This window comes from Oryctolagus cuniculus, chromosome 2, assembly GCF_051225735.1.
Source record: "Oryctolagus cuniculus isolate XC-2025 breed Fujian yellow rabbit chromosome 2, ASM5122573v1, whole genome shotgun sequence".
Lineage (NCBI taxonomy): Eukaryota > Metazoa > Chordata > Mammalia > Lagomorpha > Leporidae > Oryctolagus > Oryctolagus cuniculus.
The window spans coordinates 85,089,415-85,116,731 of record NC_142868.1 but is presented as its reverse complement, the minus strand read 5'-3'; positions in this window follow the sequence as shown (position 1 = coordinate 85,116,731).

Below are 27,317 nucleotides of genomic sequence, written 5' to 3'. Positions count from 1 at the left end.
ATATAAGATCTGCCCTAAAAGCATGGAGACAGGAAGCTGCTCAATCAGAAGGGAAACTGCCAAAGGAGTCTTGCACAGCAGTAGGAAAGGACGAGCATAAGAAAACTATGAGTAAATAGCAGACTCCTCTTTTCTAAATTTCGTGTGATTATTTGACCAAAATAATAAAACTATCTGGTGTAGTTATGAAAATACACACAGAGAAATTATTTGAAATAAATTATAAATGATGGAGGATAAAGGACTATGGAGGGAGGCAATGTTCCTGCACACTCTTACACTTAGAATAACAATTACAGAATGGCTGAATAGAGAGGCCCAGCGCTCACCTCTGCCATGGAGAACCAGAACAACAAAGCAAGGGCTGCATCTTCAGGAGACTGACGGAGGGAAAAGTCCGGTAAAGAAGGGATAGCAAGGCTACAGAGCACACAGACTCGGCCAGCACAGGGAGAAGAAAGCACTCCTGCCTCAGCTACCCACTGAGGGGATTCCGTTTTGTCAAGGAAAACCTGGGGACAGTGGCTTTGGTGCTACAAACACTGGAGTAGCTCTGTCACCCTGGTGGGACCTGGAGAGCTCTGTCTGCTTTAGACTGGCCGCTGTCAGAAAGAAAGGAAGGGGGAAGGAAGGAGGGAAGGAGGAAGAGAATACCATTATCTTCCTAGAACCGTATGTACAGCTCACACTGAATCTGTTGACAACGAATCAAAAATTAAAATAAAATTTAAAAAAAATTTAAGAGTCTGGCCATTAAAGCTACTCTGTGCCCACTGAAGAGGAAGAAGTGACTTTCTCACTTCTGTTAACATTGGGCAGGCAACTCATTTCACTGCCTATGCTGCCTTGAATTTAATTTCAAGGATAATCTTATTCTTGAATACAAAAGCAACAGTTGGGAAAAAATAAATTGACAGCTATCCATCTAAAATTCCCAAAACAACCTTCCCTTACCCTCTAGTACTTGGACAAGAACCCCACTGCACCCTGCAGCTCTGAGACTGGCTGTTCTGTAAGTCCCACAGACAACTGTGCTCCTTCAAGGAGCCTACAGAAGGCCCCATCTGCATTCATCTTCTCTATGCCACACCTGCTAGAGTCTAACCTCCATAATAGTTTGCTAGCAACCTGTAGGAGGTGAGTAAGCTGCCTTCCATGTCCTACAGCTCAGATCAGGACGGACTGTTAGAGCCGTATTCCAGAGTCACCCAAGTTCACCTGGAAGTGAGAACATATGGAAAAATTATGCAAGGCTGCTGAAAAAAAATCTAAATCCTAAATAACAGAAGGAAATCCTTTATCCACGAATTAGAAGACTCAACATAATAAAGACATTCATTCCCTCCCAATTAGCATACATTGTCAATACAATTCTTGCCAGAGCCGCTGAGCCACGGCTCACTAGGCTAATCCTCTGCCTTGCAGCGCCGGCACACTGGGTTCTAGTACCGGTCGGGGCGGCAGATTCTGTCCCGGTTGCCCCTCTTCCAGGCCAGCTCTCTGCTGTGGCCTGGGAAGGCAGTGGAGGATGGCCCAGGTGCTTGGGCCCTGCACCCCATGGGAGACCAGGAGAAGCACCTGGCTCCTGCCATCGGATCAGCGCGGTGCACCGGCCGCAGCGGCCATTGGAGGGTGAACCAACAGCAAAGGAAGACCTTTCTCTCTGTCTCTCTCTCTCACTGTCCACTCTGCCTGTCAAAAAAAAAAAAAAAATACAATTCTTATGGTAACCCAGCAAGATGTTACAGATAAGAAATGAAGCCCAAATAATCTTTCAAAGATAAATAAAGCAAGAAGAACCTCTTCATAGGATTTCAAACTTATTATATGGCTACATTAATCAAGGCTGTGTGATATTGGTGGAGCAATAGAAAAATAGATCAACAAAACAGATGCAAAGGTAAAAAAGCAATCTAGTGGAAGAAAGCAGGCTTTTCAACAAATGCTCTACAGCAAGTAGACATCTAAATCTCAATCCCAGCTACCATCCAAGTCTTAAAATTGTTACATAAAAATGTAATAACATAAAAATGTTACATAAAAATGAACTCTAAATGAATCAAAACCTTACATTTAAGCAGAAAGCTATACAACTCTTAGGAATATACATTAAAAATCTTCAAGATCCGGGCTGGCATTGTGGTCCACTTGGTTAATCTGCTGCCTGTGATGCCGGCATCCCATATGGAGGCGGGTTCATGTCCCAGTGTTTCGCTTGCATTCCAGCTCCCTGCTAATGTGTCAGGGAAAGCAGTGGAAGATGACCAGGAGCTTGGGACCCTGTTATCTGTATAGGAGACTGAATGGAGGATCTGGCTCCTGGCTTCAGCCTGATCCAGCCTAGGCAGTTGCAGCCATTTGGGGAGTGATTCAGTGGATGGAAGATCTCTTTCTCTGTCACTCCATCTCTCTGCCACCCTGCCTCTCAAATATATAAAAACATAAATAGATAGATAGATAATTTAGGGGCTGACACTGTGGCATAATAGGTAAAAGCTGCTACCTGCAACGCTGGCTTTCCATATGGATGCAGGTTCACTCCTGATCCAGCTCCCTACTATTGCACCTGGGAAAGCAGTGGAGGATGGTCCAAATACTTGGGCCCTTGTATCCATTTGAGAATGAAGTTCCTGGCACCTAGCTTCTGCCTGGCCCAGCCCTGGCCATTGTGGCCATTCGGGGAATGAACCAAGGGGTGGAGGCTGGCACTGTGGCATAGCAGGCTAAGCATTGGCTTGTGGCACTAGCGTCCCATATGGGCACTAATTCAAGACCAGGATGCCCCACTTCCAATCAAGCTCCGTGCTGATGGCCTAGGAAAGCAATAGAAGATGGCCCAAGTGCTTGGGCTCCTGCACCAGTGTGGGAGACCTGGAAGAAGCTCCTGGCTCCTACCTTTGGATCAGCCCAGCTCCAGTCACTGTGGCCATTTAGGGAGTTAACCAGCAGATGGAAGATATCTGTCTCTCTCTATCCTTTCTCTTTCTTTCAAATAAATAAATAGATCTTTTTTTAAAAAAATCTTTAAAAGTAAATAAGTGAATAAAAATCTTCAAGATCTTGATCAAAGTAAAGAAAAATTCATAAACAAAATTCATGAAGGAAAATTCATGAACTGGACTCCATAAAATTTTTAAAAATATTTATTTATTTGAAATTTAGAGTTACATAGAGAGAAGGGGAGACAGAGAGAGTGAGAGCGAGGTCTTCCATCCGTTGGTTCCCTCCCCAGTTGGCCGCAACAGCAGGAGCTGTGCCGATCCAAAGCCAGGAGCCAGGAACTTCCTCTGGGTCTCCCACGTGGGTGCAGGGGTCCAAACACTTGGGCTATCCTCCACTGCCTTCCCAGGCCACAGCAGAGAGCTGGATCAGAAATGGAGCAGCTGGAACTCGAACTAGCGCCTATATGAGATGCTGGCACTGCAGACAGTGGCTTTAACTGCTATGCCATAGCGCTGGCCCCCCTAAAAGTTTTTAAATGTGCTTTATGAAAAACTTGCTGAAAGAATGAAAAAGCAAAGTATAGAGTGGAGAAAAATATTTTTAACCATATATCTGATAGAGAACCAGTATCTAGAATAAATAAAGAACTCTCAAAACTCAATAATAAATAACAGCCCTGTTAGAAAATGGATAAAAGATACAAGAAGGCATTTAATTGAAAGTGATATATTGATGGCAAATAACACATGGAAAGATGTCTGATGTCATTAGCCAATCAGTATCACTGCATATCCATCAAAATGGCTAACATAAAAAATATTCATGAGAAGGACATTCTGGTAAGGATACAGACAAAATGTTCACTCACATGTTGCTGATGAGAATGTAAATTTATATAGTCACTCTGGAAAAGTGTTTAGCAATTTCTCAAAGAACTAAACATGACCGTAAGACCCAACAAAATTCTACCCCCCACCCCGGCATTTATCCTGGAGCAATGAAAATGTGTGTTTACAAGAACACCTGTACAAGAATGTCTATCACAATTTTGGTCAGAAGTGTAATAAAACTAGGGACAACCTTGCTGTCCCTTGATGGGTGAGCCATTCAAATCACAGTGGTGCATCCATCCTGTGGGACAGTTCTCTGCATTTAAAAGGAGCAAGTTTGTCCCATCACAACTGGAAAAGTCCTTAGAGAATTAAGCTGAACAACAAAAAAGCCAAATGTTCAAAGTCACATGCTGTATGACTCCATTAATATCATGTTCTCCAAATGACGTATTTATAAAAATCGAGAACAGATGAGTAGCTGTCATGAATTCAAAGGGAAGTGGGTATGCTGATAAGAGGGCAACAAGGGGGAGCCTTGATTATGAGAAGTGTTCTTTATCTTCACGGCATTAATGTCACACTGGTTGTGATGTTACACTGTGGCTTTGTAAGACGCTACCATTGGGAAAATATGTTGCATGATACACAGGAGAAAATATGTTGCATGATACATAGGATTTCTTTGCATTGTCTCTTGCCTCTGCATGCAAATATATATGCAATTACATAAAAGCAAAGGTAAAGTTAAAACAACAATTAGAGCAATGGAGTGGAATAATGAAGCTTCAGGAGTCACAGTATCTGATTTCAACATTTTCTATAAAGTAACAGTGATGAAGAATCAAAATACATAGGATCAATTTCTTTCTTGTAGCAAAAACCCCATAACTTTTTCATTTCAATCATTTTTTGTGTACAGTTACATATTACTAACCGTATTCATTGTTGTGAAACAGATCTTCAGAACATTTTCATTCTATAAATCTGAAACTCAATACCCATTATAAATCTTCCCTTTCCTTCTTTCCCCCAGCTCCTAGTCATGATTATAATTTGTTTCCATGAATCTGATTACTTTAGATATCTTATATAAATGGAATTACATATTACTTGTCATTTTCTGACTGGTATATCTTATCATTAGGTACTCAGGTTTGATCCAGCCTGTACCATTAGATGAAATTTTCTCTTTTTAAAGCCGAAATCATAGTTCACTACCTGTATATACCACATTTTGTTTACCCATCTTCTGACCAAAATACACATTGCTTCCACTTTTTAACGTTGTAAATATTAGAGGCTACAAATTATTGTGTGCAAATATTACTTCAATACCTGCTCTCAATTCTTTAGGATAAGCACCCAGAAGTGATACTACTGTTACATTTTACAAACCTACCACCAGTACAAAAATGTTCCAGCTTCTCCATCATCATCAATACTTATTATTTTCTGTTTTTTTTTTTTTCTTTTAACAGACACTACCATCATGGGTATGAATTGATATTTGATTGTGGTTTTTATTTCTATTTCTCTGATGACTACTGATATTAAGTATCTTTTCGTAAGGTTTTCTACCATTTGTAGCCTTCTTTGGAGAAATGTCTATATACAAGTCCTTTGCCTATGTTTTAATTGGGTTGTTGTTATTGAGTTGCTAGAGTTCTTTATATACAGATGGTCCCTAACTTAGGGTGGTATGACATGTTTTCCTAAGTTTACAATGGCGCAAAGTGACATGCACTCAGTAGAAATTACTTCGACTTTTGAATGTTAATCTTTTCCAGGGCTAGCAATAGGTGGTGTGTTACTCTCTGAGGACACAAGGCAATGGTAGTGAATTGCAGCACCCAGTCAGTCATGAGATTATGAAAATAAGCAACTGATACTCTATACCGTGTTGCTAGGTGGTTTGTTTTTATTTGAAAGGCAGAGTTACAGAGAGAGAGGGAGAGACAGAGACAGAGAAAGAGAGGTCTTCCATCTGCTGGTGCACTTCCCAAATGACCACAATGGCCAAGGCTGGGCTAGGCAGAAGCCAGGAGCAAGGAACACCTTCCAGGTCTCCCAAATAGGTGACAGGGGCTCAAAACACTTGGGCCATCTGCTGCTGCTTTCCCAGGTGCATTATCAGAGACCTGGATGGGAAGTGAAGCAGTTGGGACATAAACATATGAGATGGTAGAATCACAGGCAACAGCTTAACCCACTTTACCACAATGCTGGCCTCAAGTGCCTTTGATCCCATAATGCAGACAAAACCTTCATCTGTGTGCATTTATGAAATACTCAATACTTTAGTATAAAAAAGTGGTATTAGATGATTTTGCCCAACTACAGGCCAATGTAGGCATTCTGAGAATACATAAGGTATACTAGACCAAGTTATGCTGTTCAGTAAATTAGGTATATTAAGTGTGTTTCGGACCTCAGATATTTTCAACTTACAATGAGATTATTGTAAATTGAAATGAGATTATCTAGAATAACGTCATTATAAGCCAAGGAGCATCTATGTTCTGAATACAAATTCCTTGTCAGATATGTGATTTGCAAATACTTACACTTCAGATTGGTTTTCACTCTTTCATTATACCCTTTGATGTGTAGGTGTATTTAAGTTTGATGCCCCTTCCCTCTATTTTTGCTGTTACTGTCTGTGCTTTTGGTGAACAAATCAATATCAAATCAAATGTTAGATTTTACCCTATGTTTTCTTCTAGGAGGTTTATAGTTTTAGGTTTCAGATTCTGGGCTTTCATCCATTTTGAGATAATTTTTTGTGTATGGTATAAGATAAAGGTTCATTTTCAATCTTTTACAAGTGGATATCCAGTTTCCCAACACCATCACTTAAAGAGATTGTTTTTAGCCTCATCAGATGGTGTTGACTCCCTTATCAAAGATAATGTCTATGTATGCAAGGGTTTATTTCTGGAATCTATTTTATTACAATGATGTATTTGTCATCATGCCAGTATGACACTGTTTTGATTACTAAAACTTTGAAACATGGCTTGAAATCAGTCTTCGAAACTTCTCCTTTTTCAAAATGATATTGGTTACTCAGAGTCCCTTGAAATTTGATATGAATTTGGGGAGAAATGTTTTTATTTCTACAAAATTTGCCTTTAATATATTACTAGGGATTGTGTTGAACCTGTAGGTCACATTGGGTAGTGAGAACTTAACATAATAAGTTCTCAAATCCATGAACCCAAGTTGTCTTTCAATTTATTTGTGTCTTTTTTAGTTTTTTAAAGCAATGTTTCATAGTTTTAAGTGTATGTCTTTCATTCTCTTGATTAATTTTCTCTAAGCATCCTTCTTTTTGAAGCCATTATAAATGAATCTTTACAATTTTTTATATTGTTCGTTGCTAGCATACAGAAACATAACTCATTTTTCTGCATTGACTTTGTATCCAGCAACTTTACTGAACTTGTTTATAAGTTCTAACAGGTATTTTGTGGAAACTTTAGAGGTTTATACATGTTAAGTTAGAGGTCAATTTAGTTCTTTCTATTTGAACACCTTCTTTTCTAGCCTGATTGCTTTGGTTATTATGATTTCCAGTCCTATGTTGAAAAAAGTGACAAGAATGAGTAGACATTTTTTGTTCCTCATATTAGAGGAAAATCTTTCAGTCTTTTACCATTGAGTATGATGTTAGCTGTAGGTCCTACACAAAAGTCCTTTATCATTTTGAAGTGGATTCCTTCTGCTCCCATATTGTTGACTGTTTTTGTCATGAAAGGGTATTAATTTTGCTTTTCTGCATAAATTGAGATCAGCATGTGGTTTTTGTCCATCACTCTGTCAATGCAGTGAACTACATTGGTTTTTGGATTTTAAGCCAAAATTGTTTTCCATAAACAAATCTCACTTAGTCACAGTGTAAATCATTTTAATATGCTGTTGAATTCAATTTGCTAGTATTTTGTTGAGGATTTTTGCATCAATATTCAATAGATCTATCAATTTTCTGGTTGCATCTTCATCTGGTTCCCTTCTTAAATTTTTTTTGAATGGCCCAAGTGCTTGGGCCCTGCACCCCATGGGAGACCAGGATAAGTACCTGGCTCCTGCCATCGGATCAGCGCGGTGCGCTGGCCGCAGCGCGCCGGCTGCGCCGGCCATTGGAGGGTGAACCAACGGCAAAAGGAAGACCTTTATCTCTGTCTCTCTCTCTCTCACTGTCCACTCTGCCTGTCAAAAAAAAAATTTTTTTTTGGAAAAGTTTGAGAAGGATTGCTATTAATTCTTATTTAAATGTTTGGTGAAATTCAGTCATAAAACCTCCTCAGGATCTGGGCTTCTCTTTGATAGAAGATTTATTAAATTATTGATTTAATTTCCTTACTTGTTATTGGTCTTTTCAGATGTTCTGTTTCTTCATGATTCAGTGTTGGTAGGTGGCATGTTCATAGGAAATCATCAATTTCTTGTAGGTTATCAAATTACTGGTGTGTAACTGCTCATTGTTGTTTTTTATTATCCTTTATATTTCTGTGGTATCAGCTGCAATGCCTCTTCTATTATTTATGATTCCAGTTATTTGAACTTATTTGTTTTCTTGGTTAATGTAAGGATTTTTCAATTTTATTGATCTTTTCAAAAAACTGACTCTTCTGTTGATTTTTAATTGTCTTTTATTAATACTCCACTGCACCTCTGTCCTAATCCTTATTGTTACATTTTCTATGATTTCAAGCTTCTTAATTTTTTTAAATTATTGTTTTGTAGCCTAACATGTGATCTATCTTGTAAAATGTTTCATGTATATTTGAAAAAAGTGCTTATTCTTTTGCTCTTGAGTGGAATGTTCTGCATATTTATGCTGGGTTCAACTGGTCTATAGAGTTGTTCAAGTTATTTATTTCCTTATTAGTTTTCTATCATGTTATTATACCTATTATGGAATGCAGGATATTCAAGTCTACTGTTTTTGCTATTTCGCCCTTCGATGCTATCAAAACATGCTTCATATATTTAGAAGCTCTGATTTTACTGCATAAATATTTATAATTATTCTATCTTCTTGATGAATTAATGCTTGAATTTGTTTCTTGTGACAGATTTTGGTAAAGTGTATTTTGTTTGATAGTAGTATACCCACATCTTGTGCTCTACTGGGTACCATTTGCAAGGAACATCATTCTCCTTCATTTTCAGCCTATGTGAATCCTTAGATTTGAAATGAGTCTTTTGTAGACATAATGTCATTTAATCCTTTTTTATCTGTTCAATTGTGCCTTTTATGGAGGAGTTTAATCCATCACATTTAAAGTAATTACTAGGGCTGGCGCCACGGTGTGGTGGGTAAAGCCGCCACCTGCTGCGCTGGCAGCACATAAGGGCGCCAATTTGAGTCCCAGCTGCTCCTCTTTGGACTCAGGTCCCTGCTGAGGCCTGAGAAAGCAGTGAGGATAGCTCAAGGGCTTGAGCGCCTGCATCCACATGGGAGAACTGAAAGAAGCTCCTGGCTCGTGGCTTCAGATTGGCCCAGCTCCTGCCATTGTGGCCATTTTGAGAGTGAACCAATGGGTGGAAGATTCTCTTTCTCTCTCTCTCTCTCTCTCTATCTCTGTCTGTCTCTTTATATATAACCCTGTCTTTCAAATATTAAATAAATCTTTAAAAATAATAATTACTGATAGAGAATGGCTTACTCTTGCCATTTTGTTAAGTATTTTCAGAATATCTTACAGCTTTTTGTCCCTTTTCTCTCTTACTGTCTTTTTTCACGTTTCATTGACTTATTTGTAGCTATATGTTTTAATTTCCTTATGTTTTCCTTTATTATTTATTTACTTTGTGGTTGTCATTGCAATTACATAAGATATATTAATGAACTCCCTTAGGCTTTGTTCATCTGGAAGTCTTAATTTGACTCTGTCATATCCTTTTTGAGGAAAGACTTAGTTGTATCCAGTATTCTTGGTTGACAATTTTTGTTTTTCTTTAAGCACTTTGAATATATTATCCAATTCTTTTTTTGATCTGCAAAGTTTCTGCTGAGGAATCTATTGATAATCTTATGGGAGCTCCCATATATGTAACCGATTGCTTTCCTCTTGCTGTTTTCAAGATTCTCTCTTTGTCTTTGACTTCAGACAGTTTTATGATGATGCATCTTGGTTTAGTCCTCTCTCTTTGAATTTAATCTTGCTGGGGATCTTTGAGCTTCTTGAATCTATATGTATAATCCTTTCCTCAAATTTTGTAATTTCAGCCATTTTATCTTCAAATAAGCCTTCTGCATCTATCTGCCTGTCTGTCTGTCTACAACCTCTGATTTTAACCTGTTCCATAGTGTGATGGTGAGCACTTTGGATTCTGAATTTAACCTAGTTGGAATTCTTTGAGCTTCTTGAATCTATATGTATAGCTCTTTCCTCAGATTTGTGTAACTGTCAGTTTTTATATCTTCAAATAAGCCCTCTATCTCTTTCTTGCTATCTATCTATCTATCTATCTATCTATCTAATCTATCTATCATCCATCTATCATCAGTCTATCTCTAGCTCCATCCCCATCTCTCTGTCTCTCTCCTGTCTGGAACTATTGTAATGAATGTTTATCCACTTGATACCATTTCATAACAGCTGTTAGGACCTCTTTGCTTTTGCTCATTATTTTGTTCTGCAGGTCTATAACTCAATATTTTTAATACTCCCTGTCTAAAAATTTGATGGCTTTTAGTGGAAGATGGCCCAAGTGCTTGGGCCCTTGCACCCGCATGGGAGACCAGGAAGAAGTTCCTGGCTCCTGGTTTCGGATCAGTGTAGCTCTGGCTTAGGGGGTGAACTAGTGGATGGAAGACCTTTCTCTCTGTCTCTCTCTCTGTCTGTAACTCTACCTGTCAAATAAATAAATAAAAAAAAATTTGATGGCTTTTTATTCTGTCTTATCATGCTAAACTTCTCTAATGAATTTTTTCAGCTTGGCTATTATGTTTTCCAGCTCAAAAATTGATTCCTTTTTATATTTTCTACTTTATTCATGCACATTTTTATTTAGTTTTGTGCCCATGTTCTCTTTCAGATCATTGAACATCTTTATGAATTATCTTGGATTACTTATTAGACAAGTTATAGATTGTCACTTCTCAAAAAAAAAAAGCTCTTGGTTTCAATAGTTGTTATTCATTAATTTAATTTGGGTTATGTTTCTTTTTTATTTGTTTGTCCTATATGTGTTTACGTGGACTTCGGGTGTTTGAAAAACAACTGCTTCACTCAGTCTTTGTGTACTCTCCTCATACAGAGGAAGAATTTCACCAGTCACCATGGCTGGATGGTCTAGAAACTCTCAAACCTTTCCTGATATCTTTTTCTCCTAACATCTTCCTGTGAGACTTCAACTCTAACATGTTGCTTGCCTCTGTGTTCAGTATCTATCAAATTTTGTTACTAGTCTTTTCAGTGCTCTGAGTCTTACAAAACAGGTGTTATTCCCTTGGGCAGTCCTCTAGGCAAGTCAGGATTTCAGACTCATTGTCAATTCTTTTGTTTCTGTCTCAGGAGAGGAACCTCAATATGGGGCAGTATGGTTTACAATGGTCTGGGTGCTATAGCCTTTTAACTAGTCTCTAGAGTTCTCACAGTAGTATTCTAGTTCATGTATTATTATTATTTTTTTTGACAGGCAGAGTGGACAGGGAGAGAGAGAGACAGAGAGAAAGGTCTTCCTTTGCCGTTGGTTCACCCCCCAATGGCCACTGCGGCTGGCACACTGTGGCCAGCGCACTGCGCTCATCCGAAGGCAGGAGCCAGGTGCTTATCCTGGTCTCCCATGGGGTGCAGGGCCCAAGGACCTGGGCCATCCTCCACTGCACTCCCGGGCCACAGCAGAGAGCTGGCTTGGAAGAGGGGCAACTGAGACAGAATCCAGCGCCCCGACCGGGACTAGAACCCGGTGTGCCGGCGCCACAGGCAGAGGATTAGCCTATTGAGCCACGGTGCCAGCCCAGTTCATGTATTATTAACTCAGTGTCTTGGGATGGGGCTTGCAGGCTATAGTTTTTAATCTGCCATCTTGCAATACCACTCAGCCAACTGATTTTTGACCAACTCAATTTTGTAGATACCAACTCAGTTTTATAGAACAAAAAATATCCTTTTCAACATACAGTGCATCAAATATGTATAATCCATGTGCAAAAAAGAAAAGAACCTTGACCTATACCTTACACTACACACAAAGTTAACTCAAAAGCAATCATAACACTAAATGTAAACTTATAAACTTATAATAGCAAACAATTTTTTAAAATATAACTTCTTGATAATAGCATTTGTATGGAAATATAAAGGTCCTAGAAGGAGGATCAATTTTGGGGGACCAGCACTGTGGCACAGCAGGTTAAAGCCTTGGCCTGAAGCACTGGCATCCCATATGGGTGCTGGTTCGAGTCCTGGGTGCTCCTCTTCCGATCCAGCTCTCTGCTATGGCTTAGGAAAGCAGAAGATGGCTCAAGTCCTTGGGCCCCTGCACCCATGTGGGAGACCCAGAAGAAGCTCCTGGTTCCTGGCTTTGGATCGGTGCAGCTCTGGCCATTGTGGCCATTTAGGGAGTGAATCAGTGTCTCTACCTCTCTGTAACTGTGTCTTTCAAATAAATAAAATAAGTCTTTTAAAAAAAAAGACAATTTTTGGCTGGCGCCGCGGCTCACTACGCTAATCCTCCGCCTTGCGGCGCCGGCACACCGGGTTCTAGTCCTGGTCGGGGCACCGGATTCTGTCCCGGTTGCCTCTCTTCCAGGCCAGCTCTCTGCTGTGGCCAGGGAGTGCAGTGGAGGATGGCCCAAGTGCTTGGGCCCTGCACCCCATGGGAGACCAGGATAAGTACCTGGCTCCTACCATCGGATCAGCGTGGCGTGCTGGCCGCAGTGCGCCGGCCATGGCGGCCATTGGAGGGTGAACCAACGGCAAAGGAAGACCTTTCTCTCTGTCTCTCTCTCTCACTGTCCACTCTACATGTCAAAAAAAAAAAAAAGACAATTTTTGAAAAAAGAGAAGCAATTTTTGAGGACTCATCTTACTTTATTTTACAATTTAATATAAAGTTACTATAAAATCAGTGTGGGGGTGGGGAATGTTTGGGCACAGCAGGTTAAGCTGTGCTTGAGATGCCAGCACCCTATATCAGAGTGCTGGTTAAAGTCTCAGCTAGTCCACTTCCTATCCAGCTCCCTGCTAATGCACTTTGGAAGCAGAAGATGATGGCTCAAGTACTTGGTCCCTGCCACCCATGTTAGCACAACGGAGTTCCTGTGCCCTGATTCAGTCTAGTTCAGCCCTGGCTATTGAGGACATTTGGAGAGTGGACAAATGGACAGAAGATATCTCTGTCTCTTTCCCTGTCTCTGTCACTTTGCCTTTCAAATAAGCATGTAAATAAATAAGTAGATCTTTAAAAAAATAAAATAAAAACAATGTGGTTCTTGTGTAAGTATAGAAAAGTAGACTAAGAAACCTCATAGAAAGGTAGGTAATATAACGAAACATAAAAAGTGAAATACTTTTTGACAAAATTGCTATTGCAATTCAATGTAGAAAAGAAAGTCTTTTCATCAATCTTGTTGCTCCAACTGGATATTTTTACAGATAAAAAATGAACTTTAACCTATATTTCACACTACACAGAAAACTGAACTCAAGATGGATTATAGATCTAAATATAAAAGCTAAAAGGATAAAGCTATTTTCTACCTGAAGAATACTTTTGCTACATATACAAAAATAAGCAAATTAATCAGAACACAAATACCACTAACAATAAAAGAAAATTTTGATAGACCAGGATTCATCAAAATAAAAAGCATTTTTCATCAAAAGAAGTCATTAAGAAAATTAAAAATCAAGGCACAAGAAAATCTTCCCAATACACATATAGGATGAATTTGTTTATCAAGATTATATAAAAAATTTACAAATCAATAACAAAAAGCAAAATATAATTTGAATAGACTCTACCATAAAAAAAGATTTCATAAATTGTCTGTGAACATGAAAAAGGTGAAACACCACTAGTCCTTATGGAAATGCAAATTAAAACCATAGTGAGTTACTGCTACACACCCATTAGGATTTTTAAATCTAAATCTAGTACATATTCCAATGTTGATGAGAATGCACAGGAACTGGTGTTCTCAGGCAGCATGGAGGGAAATAAAAAATAAAACAGACACTAGAGAAACTATAGGCTTAAATATATACCTTGTGAGCAGAAATTTCACCTCTAATGATTTATCCCCAAATAAATAAAAACAAATGTCCACCCAAAAGTTTGTATAGCAATACTTATTGAATTTTTATTTATGATGGCAATAAATTGGAAACAACCTAAATGTCCATCAGCAGCAGAATGGATTAATAATTTGTAGTAATTCACACAGTGGACTAGTATTCAACAATAAAAAGAACAAGACTACTGATATACATCAGACAACATAGATAAATCTCAAGGAGAGCATGCGGGGCAAAAGAAGCCAGACACAGAATAGTGTGCACAGTGCTGTCCCATTTCTGTGAGTAGTAGGTATGGGTACATAAATCTAAATAGTGGTTGCTTTAGGCTGGGTAAGTGGAGAAAGCTAGCAATAAATCAACAAGAGGGAACTTGCTATGTGATAGGAATGCTATATACCTTGATTGGGGTGTTGGTTACATGGGTAGTATACACTCATGGAACAATTTGTTAAACTAGTCACTAAAAACTTGTATGCTTTAAAATATTTATGTGAATTTATTTTGATTATTTTTTTAAAAAGAGAGAAGATAAGGTAAGAATTGTGGCACAGCAGGTTAACTTGTAGCTTGGGGTGTCTGAATCTTTTATTGGAGTGTCAATTCAAGTCCCAGTTACTCTGCACTTCTGATCCAGCTTCCTGTTTGTGTGCTTAAGAAGCAAGGGATGATGGCTCTGGTATTTGAGTTGCTGCCAACCCATGTGGGATACTCAGATGGAGTTCCTGGTTCCTGACTTTGGCTTGGTCTAGCCTCAGCTGTTGCAGGCATTTGGGGTGTGAATCAGGGTGGGAGATATTTCTGTCTGCCTGTCTCTTACTCTCTGTCACCCTGCCTTTCAAATAAAATAAATAAATCTTTAAAAAATTAAAAATAAAAGAAAGAAGAAGATATGAAAACATATTCAGTCGAACAAAAACCAAACAACTCATTACTAGCAAATGAGCACTAATGGAAACAGCAATGGTTAATTTTCAGGCAGAAATAACAGCTGTAGATGAGGATGAATCAGAACCCTCACAAGTTGCAGGTGACAATGTAAATTGACACAAATAAAGAACCTTTTTGGCCTTATTTATAAAACTTATGATCCAGCAGTTCCACATCTCTTCTCCTAGGACAACACATTTGCACCTGGGATTTGCAACAGAGTATATTCCATGTACATCTGTAATTTTTATAGAACAGGGGAAATTTAAGATCAAGCATAAAATACTGTAAGAAGTAAGATCTCTTTTTAGATGGTGAACCTGGCAGACACTGACCCCTGAGGGACCCAGGGTTCCTGAGTTGGGCTGAGAATCAAAGGGTGGATTCATGGTGGTTTGAGGAGAAAACTACAGGTCCAGGGTAAGTGTGTGACTTCGCATGTTATGCCTTAACTGTTCTTACAATTCTACTAGCACTGGCACAATCCTAGCCCTGGGCTTTCCCAGTACTCTAATCCCTGAATACCTAAGGCTATGCAAATACCTTTAGATAGTCTCATAATTTCTTTTTCATTCAAATTAAATCTGTTCCCTGATTTTTTTTTAAAAAAAAATCACTATACAAGTGGTACCTTTCCAGAATATAATTTTTCTACACAAATCTTTGACGTTTTAAAAAAGTTTTCTTTCTTTATTTGAAAGGCAGAGTTACAGAGAGAGAGAGAGAGGGAGAGACAGACAGAAATCTTCTGTCCTTAAATGGGTACAATGACCAAGGCTGGGCTAGGCCAAGGTCAGGAGTCTGGCACTCTACCCACGTCTCCCACATGAGTGAAGGACCCAAGCATTTGGGCCATCTTCTGCTGCTTTCCCAGGTGCATCGGCAGGGAGTGGATTGGAAGTGGAGCAGTCAGGACACGAACCAGTGCCAATATGGGATGCCAGCCTTGCAGGCAGCAGCTTACCCCACAACCCCACAATGTCATCCCCTCAAATCTTTCTCTTATATTTCAAAGGCATTTAGTCAGCATTTACTATGGTCCCAAAGCTTTCCTAATACAGAATCCTGCAAGGAAAGTTATGATAAAGGGCATGTGAAGCAAAGAGAACAGCACAGACACTGAGATGAATGAGAACAGAATATGTTAAGAGTAGTTCGGTCTTGGGAGACTGCTCCCCTAAGCAAAATCAGCATAAGCCATGAAGCTGGAGGGGGGGGCAGTCTAAGGTGGTGATAGAATTTGTATATATTCTTGAATTTTCAACTTTATTCCAACAGAAATGTCATGGGTCTTTCCCAGTGTACTCACAGGTATAAGGTTAAAGATGCCAATCACTTTCTTTTACCTATCAAAGCTTTTCTGAAAGGTGAATGCTTGGCAGCAGTTGAAGGACTATCTCTCTGTAAATAAACGAACATGAGAAATATAAAACTGAATTTTGGAAAACATTTTTTCTTTTTCTTTTTTTGTTTAATCTGTGCTTCACATAGATGATTGTGAAAGGATCCAATTCCTTCCCACTGCTCATACCACTCAACTGACTTGCTTGCTACCAACACCTCTATCGATAGACTTTATTATCTAGTTCTTTCGCTGGTTTGTGTAGCATGTTAATAAAACTCTATATAAGGAGGCTTTAGTAAAGGGAGGGATTAAACATATCTGAAAAGCGAAAAGGATTGTGGGGAGCAACCCGGACTGGACTAAGTTACTGGAATTAAGACTTATTCTATGCATCTGCTCTCCCACAATATGGCGCTGGGAGAGGAGAAAACAGCTTCTACGCAGCTGCCTCTTGCCAACTTGAGTGATGACCTCCAGGAGCTGATCCTGCTCCTGATTGGAGGAGAGCAGCGTACTCGGCGTGTGGGCAGCCGAGTTGGGATTGGCGGAGGAGGACTATAAAGGAGGAGAGAGAGAACATGCACCAGGAACATCTAAGGGGAACATCTGAGGGAACACCTGTACAGCCCCCGAGAGAGCCGGCCGGCGGTGTGCCTCTCCCCTGCGGAAGTGGGGAATGTGGCAGGGGGAACCGCCCTTCCACGGAGGTGGAAGGGACAGTAGCCAACCCGGGAAGAACCAGCAGCAAACCCAGGGAGGGCCGAGCAGACGAAAGAACAGCGCAGGGTCCTGTGTCGTTCCTCCACGAAGAGGGGGAGCGACAAGGATGCCTCACCTGACTGCCTCACCTGCTCCACTGCTAGTTCAAGACCTCTGTTACACTGACCTTGCCCTGTTCTTGCTCTCTCAATCAGTGACTTTGTGTTTTCACTTGTTTTGCTGTTAGATTAGACCTATGGATCATCACTTCAAATTCTCTTGTTTATTCCTAAGTATTCTACCCCCTTGTTTTACCACCCAGTGAAACAGAAATGAACAGTTTCAAGTCCAGAGAAAGAGAAGAAGGAGATGTGGAGTCTGCAAAAACAATTAGATGGGGTTTGGACTGGAAGCCAGAAGTACAGTATGATCCTCTACTTAATCTAGGCAAGGACCCTGCACTCCGGCAGCGAGACATAAATCACCAGAGATTTCCAGGGATACTAAGGAGATAGAATCCTAAGACTTTGTTTCTGGCTTTTGCAGTTAGTGACCAGCCACAAATAAAGACAGGTAACAGAGAACGAGTATACTTTGGAAAAGAGGATAGAATCTACTCTAGCTTTGAATTTGAAGTCAGCACAACGCAGGGGTTTAGTTTGGTGGTTAAGGCAGCTGTGTTCCCCATAGGTGTGCCTGCCTGGGTTTGATTCCCAGCCCCAGCACCTGACTCTAACTTCCTGCTAATGCAGACCCTGGGAAGCAGTAGTGATGGCTCAAATAATGGGGTTCCTGCCACCCGTGTGGGACATTTGGAATATATCTCCAATTCCTGACTCTTGCTGTGACCCTGGCCCTAGCCAAGTTCAACCCAGCCGCATTACAGGTATTTTGGGAGTCAATCAGCAGATGGGAACAGTGTCTGTATGTCTGTCTGTTACTCTGTGTCTCAATGTTTCTCAAATAAATAAAAATAATAAAGAATTTGAGGCTTCCAAATATTTTCAGTTCAGGAGAGAATGCTGGGATGCACATATGAGTCGAAAGTCATCAAGATGTAAGGTGCAATTGGAGGCTGGCGCCGAAGCTCACTAGGCTAATCTAATCCTCCACCTTGCGGTGCCAGCACACCTGGGTTCTAGTCCTGGTCGGGGCGCCAGATTCTGTCCCGGTTGCCCCTCTTCCAGGCCAGCTCTCTGCTGTGGCCTGGGAGTGCAGTGGAGGATGGCCCAAGTGCTTGGGCCCTGCACCCCATGGGAGACCAGGAGAAGCACCTGGCTCCTGGCTTTGGATCAGCGCGGTGCGCCGGCCGCAGCGTGCTGGCCGCGGCGGCCATTGGAGAGTGAACCAACGGCAAAGGAAGACCTTTCTCTTTGTCTCTCTCTCTCACTGTCCACTCTGCCTGTCCAAAAAAAAAAAAAAAAAAAAAAAAAAAAAAAAAAAAAAAAAGGTGCAATTGGAGCCATGGGGTTTAATTAATCTACAAAAGAAAAGCACTCAAGGACCAGAGCAGAAGAAGCCATGTAGGAAAGGTGGGGGAAAGGAGGAAAAAAAAGAAAACAAAACTAAGTAACAAGCAGAACTAAATGCAGAGTGTTCAAAAAAACATAACCATAGAAATGTCTTTTGGATTTAATAGTCATGAGAATATGTAGTCATATGGAGGGGTAGAAGTCAGATTTGCTAGAGTGTGAGAAGAGAATATAATGTGATGAAATGGAGACAGCTTAGAGACTGTCATTCAGTTAGCTTGACTGTCATACAGGAGGAGAGTAGGAGAATAATGCATAGATAGCAGTGTTTTAAAGGCAGCAATTATTTAAGCATGTTTAGCCTACATTGGAAGTAATTTCAAGAAAAGGTAGAGATGGAAGATTTGGAAGAACATAGGAAAAGAGATGACATGAGGAATTTGAGAGGGGGTTGGGGATGGAAACAAGACACAAGCAGGAGACCAAGACTGAAAAACATTTCCCTGGTGTTCTGAAAAGTAATGATTAGGGAAGAGAAGGCAAATACGTTTGTGGGGTCTGGGTAGGGCACAGGAAGTAGCTGGAATATCTTTCTTCTCAACGACATCTATTTCTCCTTCCAAGCTTCCTTTGTTTCCATTCTGCTGATTCAGTCCCCAATGCTTGCAATGGCTAAGGCTGAGCCAGGCTGAAGCAAGGAGTTAGAAACTCAACCCAAGAATCCAACATGGATTACAGGGACTCAACTAGTTTGTGATGACATTGCTGCCACCCAGGGTGAGCATTAGCAGGGAACTGAACTCAGAAGCAGGGCCAGGACTCAAAGTCAGGCATTTTGATATGGGATGGTGGCATCCTAATCAATTTCGTAACTGCTATTGCAAATACCACCTGGCATGTGTTTCTGACGTCATGTATTTAAAGGCGGTGAAGGAAGAACATCATACTCAACAGCAGAAAGAGGCTAGAGATAACAAGGAAATTGAGGAAAAAGACTCAGCTAAGTCTGACATTTATAGATGAGTGATTTCAGACTCTCAATCCTGTCTTCATAACGGAATAACCTAAGGAATTTGTAAACAATACGTATTGCTAGTTACAACCCCAAAAATGCTTATTTAATTGTTCTGGGCAGAGAAAATTTTTGAAAGCTTCCTAGATAATTCTAATGTACAATAGTTCAAAAGCACTGCTTTTATATATTTTTTTATACTCTATGGATTGTCACCAACAACCTTCTGTAGTCTAGGAATGTTAAATCAGAGAAACAGTTCGAGTGGAGTTTTTTTGTGGGAAAGACATTGAAGGGAGGACTCATAGCATCTAGGCTGAGATGAGAAAATGGAGACACCAGGTAGCTAAAAGATGGTACAAAATGGTGTAGCCAAAGAGTAGCAACATATGTATGAAGAATGTGGATGATCTATCTCGAGACAATGACAACAGCAGTATTCTCTCTCAACTTTTCTGAAGATATAAATCCACTCCAGTATTTATCGACTTCAAAATAATTTTGAAACATTTCAGTGCAAACCCATAAAAGAAGTAGGTAGTAGAGTTTACAGAAAAGTGCTAATGATTAGGTCAGTGCTTAAAGTATGGGGAGCTGAAAGCATATGCTAACTAGAACCTTTGCATCTCACTTTTTCAATCACATCAGCTTGAGAGGACAAATCCTCAATTTAAAAAAATGATACAGAGGGGTACTTTGAAAGGTTCATAGAAAAATACAATTAAAATAAATTTTTGTTTTTGCTGAAAAAAATCCTGTGGGGCAAATATTGTGGCACAGCAGGTTAAGACACTAGCAGCAATGCTGGCATCCATACTGGAGGGCCAGTTCAAGTTCTAGCTGCTCCATTTCTGATCCAACTCCCTGCTAATGTGCCTGGGAAAGAAGCAGAGAATGGTTCAAGTACTTGGGCCACTGCCACTCATGTAGGAGACTGGGATGGAATTCCCGACTCCTGGATTCAGCCTGGCCCAGCCCCAGCGTTGGTGGTCATTAACAGAGTGAAGCAGCGGATGGAAGATCTCTCTCTCTCTCTTTCTCCCCCATTCAACTTTTCAAATAAATAAAAAATCTTTTTTTAAAAAAACCATAGTTATTTCACAATATGTATGCTTCATGAACTTTTTGAAGACTTTGTGTAATACATATATAATTATATATACATATATTAAGTATATATAATTATATATATTCACGCACATACATATATATTGAAAACCAGTTATATATAGTCTTTTACTCTTCATGTACCAGTTTCAGTTGATTATAGGACAAGTCTATAAACTAAAAACATTTAGCAACTAAGAAAGCAATTAGAAGCTTCAATTTCCATAGTTACAGGGAACAGAATGACTTTGAGGTAAATTCTGCTCTGGAAGACATGAATAATACTTCTATCCAAAGAAAAGATATGGCTAACAGAATATTATTATTAAGTTATTACACTGGTCTTAAGTCATCTGAACATAATAAGGCTTTAAATATTGGCACTCTCAGGATAAGTATGATAGAGAAGGCACAAATAGATTTCAAGGCAAAATCCATCTACTCTGTATTTCTGTAGGAGCCTAAAAAGAAGGTGAAGGATTATTAACACATGACATGACAAGAAAATGGGGAAAGACAGCAGCAGCCTTCAGATCCTGCGGCGACACAAAATGAGGTCCTGATAACCGCTCCGGAGAAGAGAAGGAAAAATGAGTTCCAAGATCTCTCACATTATTTCACAAGGAGTCCTGGAAACAAGGCTGAGTATTATTCATTGGAATTTTTCCCCCATTGTTCTCACTCATTAAAACCTGCTTTGTTTTGTCTTCCTCTGAGACTGTTTGAATTGTAGATTCTGAAGCCCTTTGAACTTTGTGCTGTGATAATAGTTGGGTAGAAAACACATGCCACATACAACTGTGGATCTGAGATTGGGGACTTCTGGTAGCTCTAGGGATAACTTCCTGACTTGTACCTAAAAAGAAACTGTTCAGACTTACCAGGAGACAAAATATTTCCATAGTTAGTCATGAAAATTTACCAAAGGATGTCAATGAACTACATGATTCTTGTATTACAGGAATTTTTTTTTTAGTTGAAGATCTATTTATTTTATTTGAAAGTCAGAATTACAAAGAGAGGAGAGGCAGAGAGAGAGAGAGAGAGAGAGAGAGGTTTTCCATCCGATGGTTCACTCCTTAATTGGCCGCAAGGCTGGAGCTGTGCCCATCCAAAGCCAGGAGCCAGGAGCTTCTTCTGGGTCTCCCACACAGGTGCAGAGGTCCAAGGACTTGGGCCATCTTCTACTGCTTTCCCAGGCAATAGCAGAGAGCTGGATTGGAAGTGGAGCAGCCGGGACTTGAACTGGTGCCCATATGAGATGCCAGCACTGCAGGCAGAGGCTTTACCTGCTACACCACAGCAGCGGCCCCAATATAAAACGAATTCTTAAAAGGCTGTTTACCAACCCCCTTCAGGTTAACAATGGCAGAAGCAGACATTTACCTCTCAGGATTGGTCTCTGTTGAGACACTTCCTCCCACACGGCTTTTGGAAAAAGCAATATTCTGTAGGGTCTTCCTCTGAAGATGGTGCCATTTGAATAGCCTCAACGTGCACATATAACTCATTAGGGAGAATATAACGGAGATTTGCTTTCAACTGCTCTTCCACTCCAGGTTTCCCGCAAAGGTTTTGTCCTTCTTGCAAATCTGAGTGACTATAAATGTAGCCATTTGTGATTTAGAGTTATCTTTGATTGAATGTTTTTATAAAGGTGATAGTTTGAAATGACTGAGGTCGTATTGCCTTTCTTTTCTTTTCTTTTTTTTTTTTTTTTCAGGGAGAAACAGGCAATGTTTCTCTGTGTTTTGGTAAATTTATGGTACCACTTATTCCAACGGACTGGCTTGTGTTGCATTCCTGTTATTCAGATGGTTCTTCCTCATAATTGAAATACATAAAAACTAAACTATGGCTCAAAGGATTTTAATTGGACATCATATATTAGAAGGGAACTTTTGAGCACAGAATTCAAAGCATATCGTGTTCTCAGGGATCTGATATGACAGGAAAACAGGACGAGAAAGAATAATACTTCCACTTCCAACACTAGACAGCAGGGGAACTGAGTCACTCATTGAGCTCCGCTTGGGAGGACAATACAGGCTGGGCTTCAGGTGAACACAGTCCTTCCTCCCCTGATCCAGGAAGTGAAGGCATGATGAGGTCAGACATAGTCACTGGAAGTCAGGGAGTGTGGTCTGCATAACCAGCTCTCCATAAGGAAGTGAACAGAACCCTCCCTTCTATACTTTAGTGTCATCAAACACACTGCGAAAAGGTACACTGGGTGGATTAAATATGAACACTCCCAAGGAGCAAACACAGAAGTAAGATTATAGTGTGCCCAACTTCTACATAGCCCCATTCTAAAACTTAGTAACTCAACACCATTAATCTAGTAATTGGCAAGTTTTCTGGCTTTGTCAGAGGGAGGAAAATGGCTTTAATAAGGAAACCAACCACCTTAGTCAAAATTTGCTGCATTATGAATGACTGTATCATCCCTGGCTTTTTATCCTCATAGGAGTTAGCTAAATTGTTAAATCACATGGAAGTCAGAACACGAACCATACAACTGTATTTGTGCTGTTCACAGAGTTAACTCTAATTTTTCTTGGTGCAGCTGGTTTTAATAGCAAGAATCAAATATCATTTTATGTTATTTAAAAGTAGGGATGATTGCACACCTATTAGAGCAGCTAAAATGAGAATAGTGACAATACCAAATGTTAGCAAAGACAGGAAAAACCAGATCTCTCATGGATCCCGGGTGGGATTATGCAGCTACTTTGGAAAATAGTTTGTCAGTTTCTTAAAAAATAAACATACTTGAACCATATGATCCAGCACTAACACTCTTGGGTATTTACTCAGAGAAATGAAAAACCTACCCACACAAAGGCGAATTTACAAATGTTCACAGCCATTTTATTTGTAAGAATCCCTAACTGGGAACAACACAGGTGTTCTTCCACGGAAGAATAGTTAAACGAATTGTGGTATGTCCATACCATGGAATATTATTCCTCAAGAAAAAGGAAAAAAAAAAACTATTAATATGTACTACAACTTGGGTAGATCTCAAAAGAATTATACTAAGTGGAAAAAAACAAACTCAACAGGTCACAGAGTGTGTTATTCCATTTAAATGATAGTCTACAAATGACAAAAGTGTGGAGATTGAGAATGGATTAGTAATTGCCAGGGGTTAAGGATGGGGCAGGAGGAGGAGGCAGACATAAGTATAAAGATAACAAAAGAGAGATCTTTTGTCATGATGGAATAGTTCTCTGTCTTGATTGTGGTGATGGTTATGTGTCTACATCTGATAGAACTACACACAAACACAAGCAAATGCAGATAAAGTTGGTAAGATCTAAATATTGCATATGAATTGTACCAAATACATATTCCTGGTTTTGATATTATCCTGTGCAACAGAACACAGGTAAGATGTTATATTGGGAGAAGTTTGATGAAAAGTATATGTGCACTTTATAATTTTTGCAACTTCCTGTTTTTCTATAAACCTTTCAAAATAAGGTTTTTTTTAAATGTAGTATGGCATCAAAATGGGGGTCACCTTTCAAAAATTATCTTAAACATATGACTAACTTTATTTTGTGAAATAATAAAACCAAAGCAAAAATCTGTGGTTACATTATGGCAAAATAAGCAAGAATTATTCTTAAACACAAACTTATTCATTTGTATGAACAGACTATTTTCATGTTTCTAAGAGCTCAATAGCTTCAATTATCAATAATGTGTTTATTGATATTTTCTCACAATTGTAAAATGTTTACTTTTATTAGTAAACAGTTTTCCAGAAAGCCTACCAACAATATACATTTCTGTACAAACATCCTCCTGTATGATTTGCAGACTAGTCGCATCCACCTGCCAAAGACACGCAACAGTTGATAACAGCCACTGGGGGTCAGCCTTTGACATGGCACCTGTCAAACTGATTCCACACCCTGTCTGACACCTGAAGCCCAGATTTCAGATTCATAGAGCTCATTCCTCTTTTCCTATTACAAGAGTTCAGCAAAAACACACGGAACTATTTATTTTCATGGTAAACATATCCAGGACTGTGGAAGAGATAACAACAGTTTTATATAAATCCTGGTAAAATAGATCTTAGTTAATGCAGAATTCAACAGAGGACTAGTATCTTCCTAACTCTAGAGTTGGCAGCGTTCCTTCTCAGCTGCATGGCCTTGCCCTGTACCCTCACCTTAGCAGTTCTCCATTAGTTCCCATCTAGCCATGCTCCTCACTGGGAACAAAGATCCAGATTCTCACACAAATGGCTGGGAAGTAGTCAGTAGTCCCAGTAGTCAGAAATCAGAGTAGAAAAATGGCCAATAAGAAGAAGAACATAGTTTGGGAAAGGCAATTAATAGAGAAGAGATGTTAGCTTCTTATGGCTGTAGCCAATGAAGTGAATTTTAAAAGGAGAACTATCATGAATCACAGAGGACAAAAGACAAGGAGAGAAATAAACCAGGATTGGCACTGCCTGATTCCAGAAGTCGGTTTTGGACCTTTCAGGTTCAAACAAAATATCACTGAATCCAATTGGAAGAATATGACACAAAAACACAAAGCGCTAAGCTTCTCCACTGCAATATGATGATGGCAAGGGAGCAGACCCTGCACATGGATCCCGAAAAATGCTAATCCACATTGCCTCCAGTTGGTTCCAAGAATAGGTGGGTGGCCTACAACAAGATTAAATAACAGCACAATGGACCACCTGTGTTGCTGCTGTTACAGAACCCATCAGTCAAAGTCCTTCATAGAAGGAGAACAGATTATACCTGCCCAGGGATCCCAGCGTGTTCAGTTTCACAAATGAGGCATTGCTTGAGCTAGGGGCTTCAATGATCAGATCTCTTCCCCATTTCTAAATGGTGTTCGGACTCTGTGACCTGCATATCCCCAAATGATTTAATAGAATGATGTCCCCTATTCACACTCTTTGAAAGTCAAATTTAGTTTGTACCAAGGGATTTCCAAGAGCCCCGGTGCCTCCTTTGCCTACTTTCCTATTCTTACTTGCAAGGTGAGTTGTGATCACTTGTTGTCATCACTTTGGATGCAAGAGCACTAAGATAATAGTTTAGCATATATTAAGAGAAGTCTGTACAAATCACTGACTTGGAAGCCTAAGTGTAGGAGGCACAGCTTGCATCAAATGTCAACGAATAGGGTCAGTGGTGCTCTAAGAGAAGTAATAACAATTAAACCCATCAACTTTCCCTGAGGTTGAGAAAACAAAAGACATTCCAGTGTACAGTGGCCTCATGCCAGGACACTGCTGAGACTGGAGAATAATCAGACAGCAGCCTGAAGAATGCTATCTTCCAAGAAGAATGTGCTAATGAAAATTTTCAGGAACAGTAGTTTCCTCAAGGTTTTGACCAGAATGTTAATCAGCCAGGACCTCAAAGTCTCACCGGTAAGGTAAATATTCTCTGGCAGGTGAAGGCAGAACACACAGACATCTCCCCTGAGGAAATTTACAGGGAGTAAAAGGATCCGATGTTATACGCGCACTATTAGCTTTTTAAAGTAACTGTAAATCAGCTTGTTATTGATGAAAGATTGAAATATCACCTAACCTTTGAGGACGTAAGTATAGCTTATGGCAGAGGCAGGGGCACAAAGTTAAGATAAATGCTGCCCTGAGAATGAACTTGGGATTTTCTGGCCTCCAACGGGATTAAATAAATGTTCCTTGCCTTTGGCAAAATAAAAAAGTTAATTTTGAATCTCAGCTTCTAAGAATTAGCATCAATTTCCCCTTAAATCATTTCTTTTGGTCAAACTTGCCGCTCTAAATTTTCTTTTGAGAGGTCATGTAAAAGATTATAATGAAAGATATAATAAAAGATTATCATTCTCAATAACTTATTTATCCAGCTATAAATTCCGGAAGTTCTGAGCTACAGACTCAAGCAGGATGGCGTCAAACTCACATGGGGCGATGGGAACAAAAAGCCACTTTGTACAAACCTAATGTAGCTGAAGCCACAGTCTGGTTACAAGTCTCAAAATCTCCCTTGTACATTCCCTGCGTTCAGAACCGCCAATACCTTAATTTCTGGCACAAAGACCTGTGTCCTATGTCAACGATTGTCTACTCTATTTGCGATAGCCAGAGGGTTGCCAGGACCAAGAACAACCTCCAAGTTCCCGACCCTCACGTCTCTATCCGTGAAGGAAAGGAATCGCACCCATCACATAGGATTGTTATGACAATTGGGGAAAAGCCTACGACCCATCACGCAGTAGGCGTTCTGTGCACGGGAGTGGTTATCTCTTGAGCATATCAACCAAGCTTGAACACTGACTGTGGGAAAGGTCTCGGGCCGCAAACTGGGCTTGTGGGTCCAGTGTAAGAAGCATTTCTAAAAGCCAACCAGTCCTTGCCATCGCGTGTTATCTTAGGGTTTTCATTGGCTCCCTCAGCCAGGAGCGTGGTAAGAAGCGCTGTCTCTCTCCACGCAACGGCTGGCTCAGCAGCACTGGCAAGCAGAAGCATCGTGGAGCAGGAAGCCGAAACCGAAGTCCCTGGAGGGTTTCGGATCTTGAGGGCTATCAATATTCGTTGAAGTCTGAACTTTACGCACAGACTTATCTCTGCTGTGGTGGGTTTTCTCGTTCGCTGCCGCTTCCCAGCCTGACGCGTCTCTTCCTCCCCCTCAGCATCACGGACACTCACGGGAACCTGAAACATTTTTGCGCCATTTCTCTTCTGGGGGG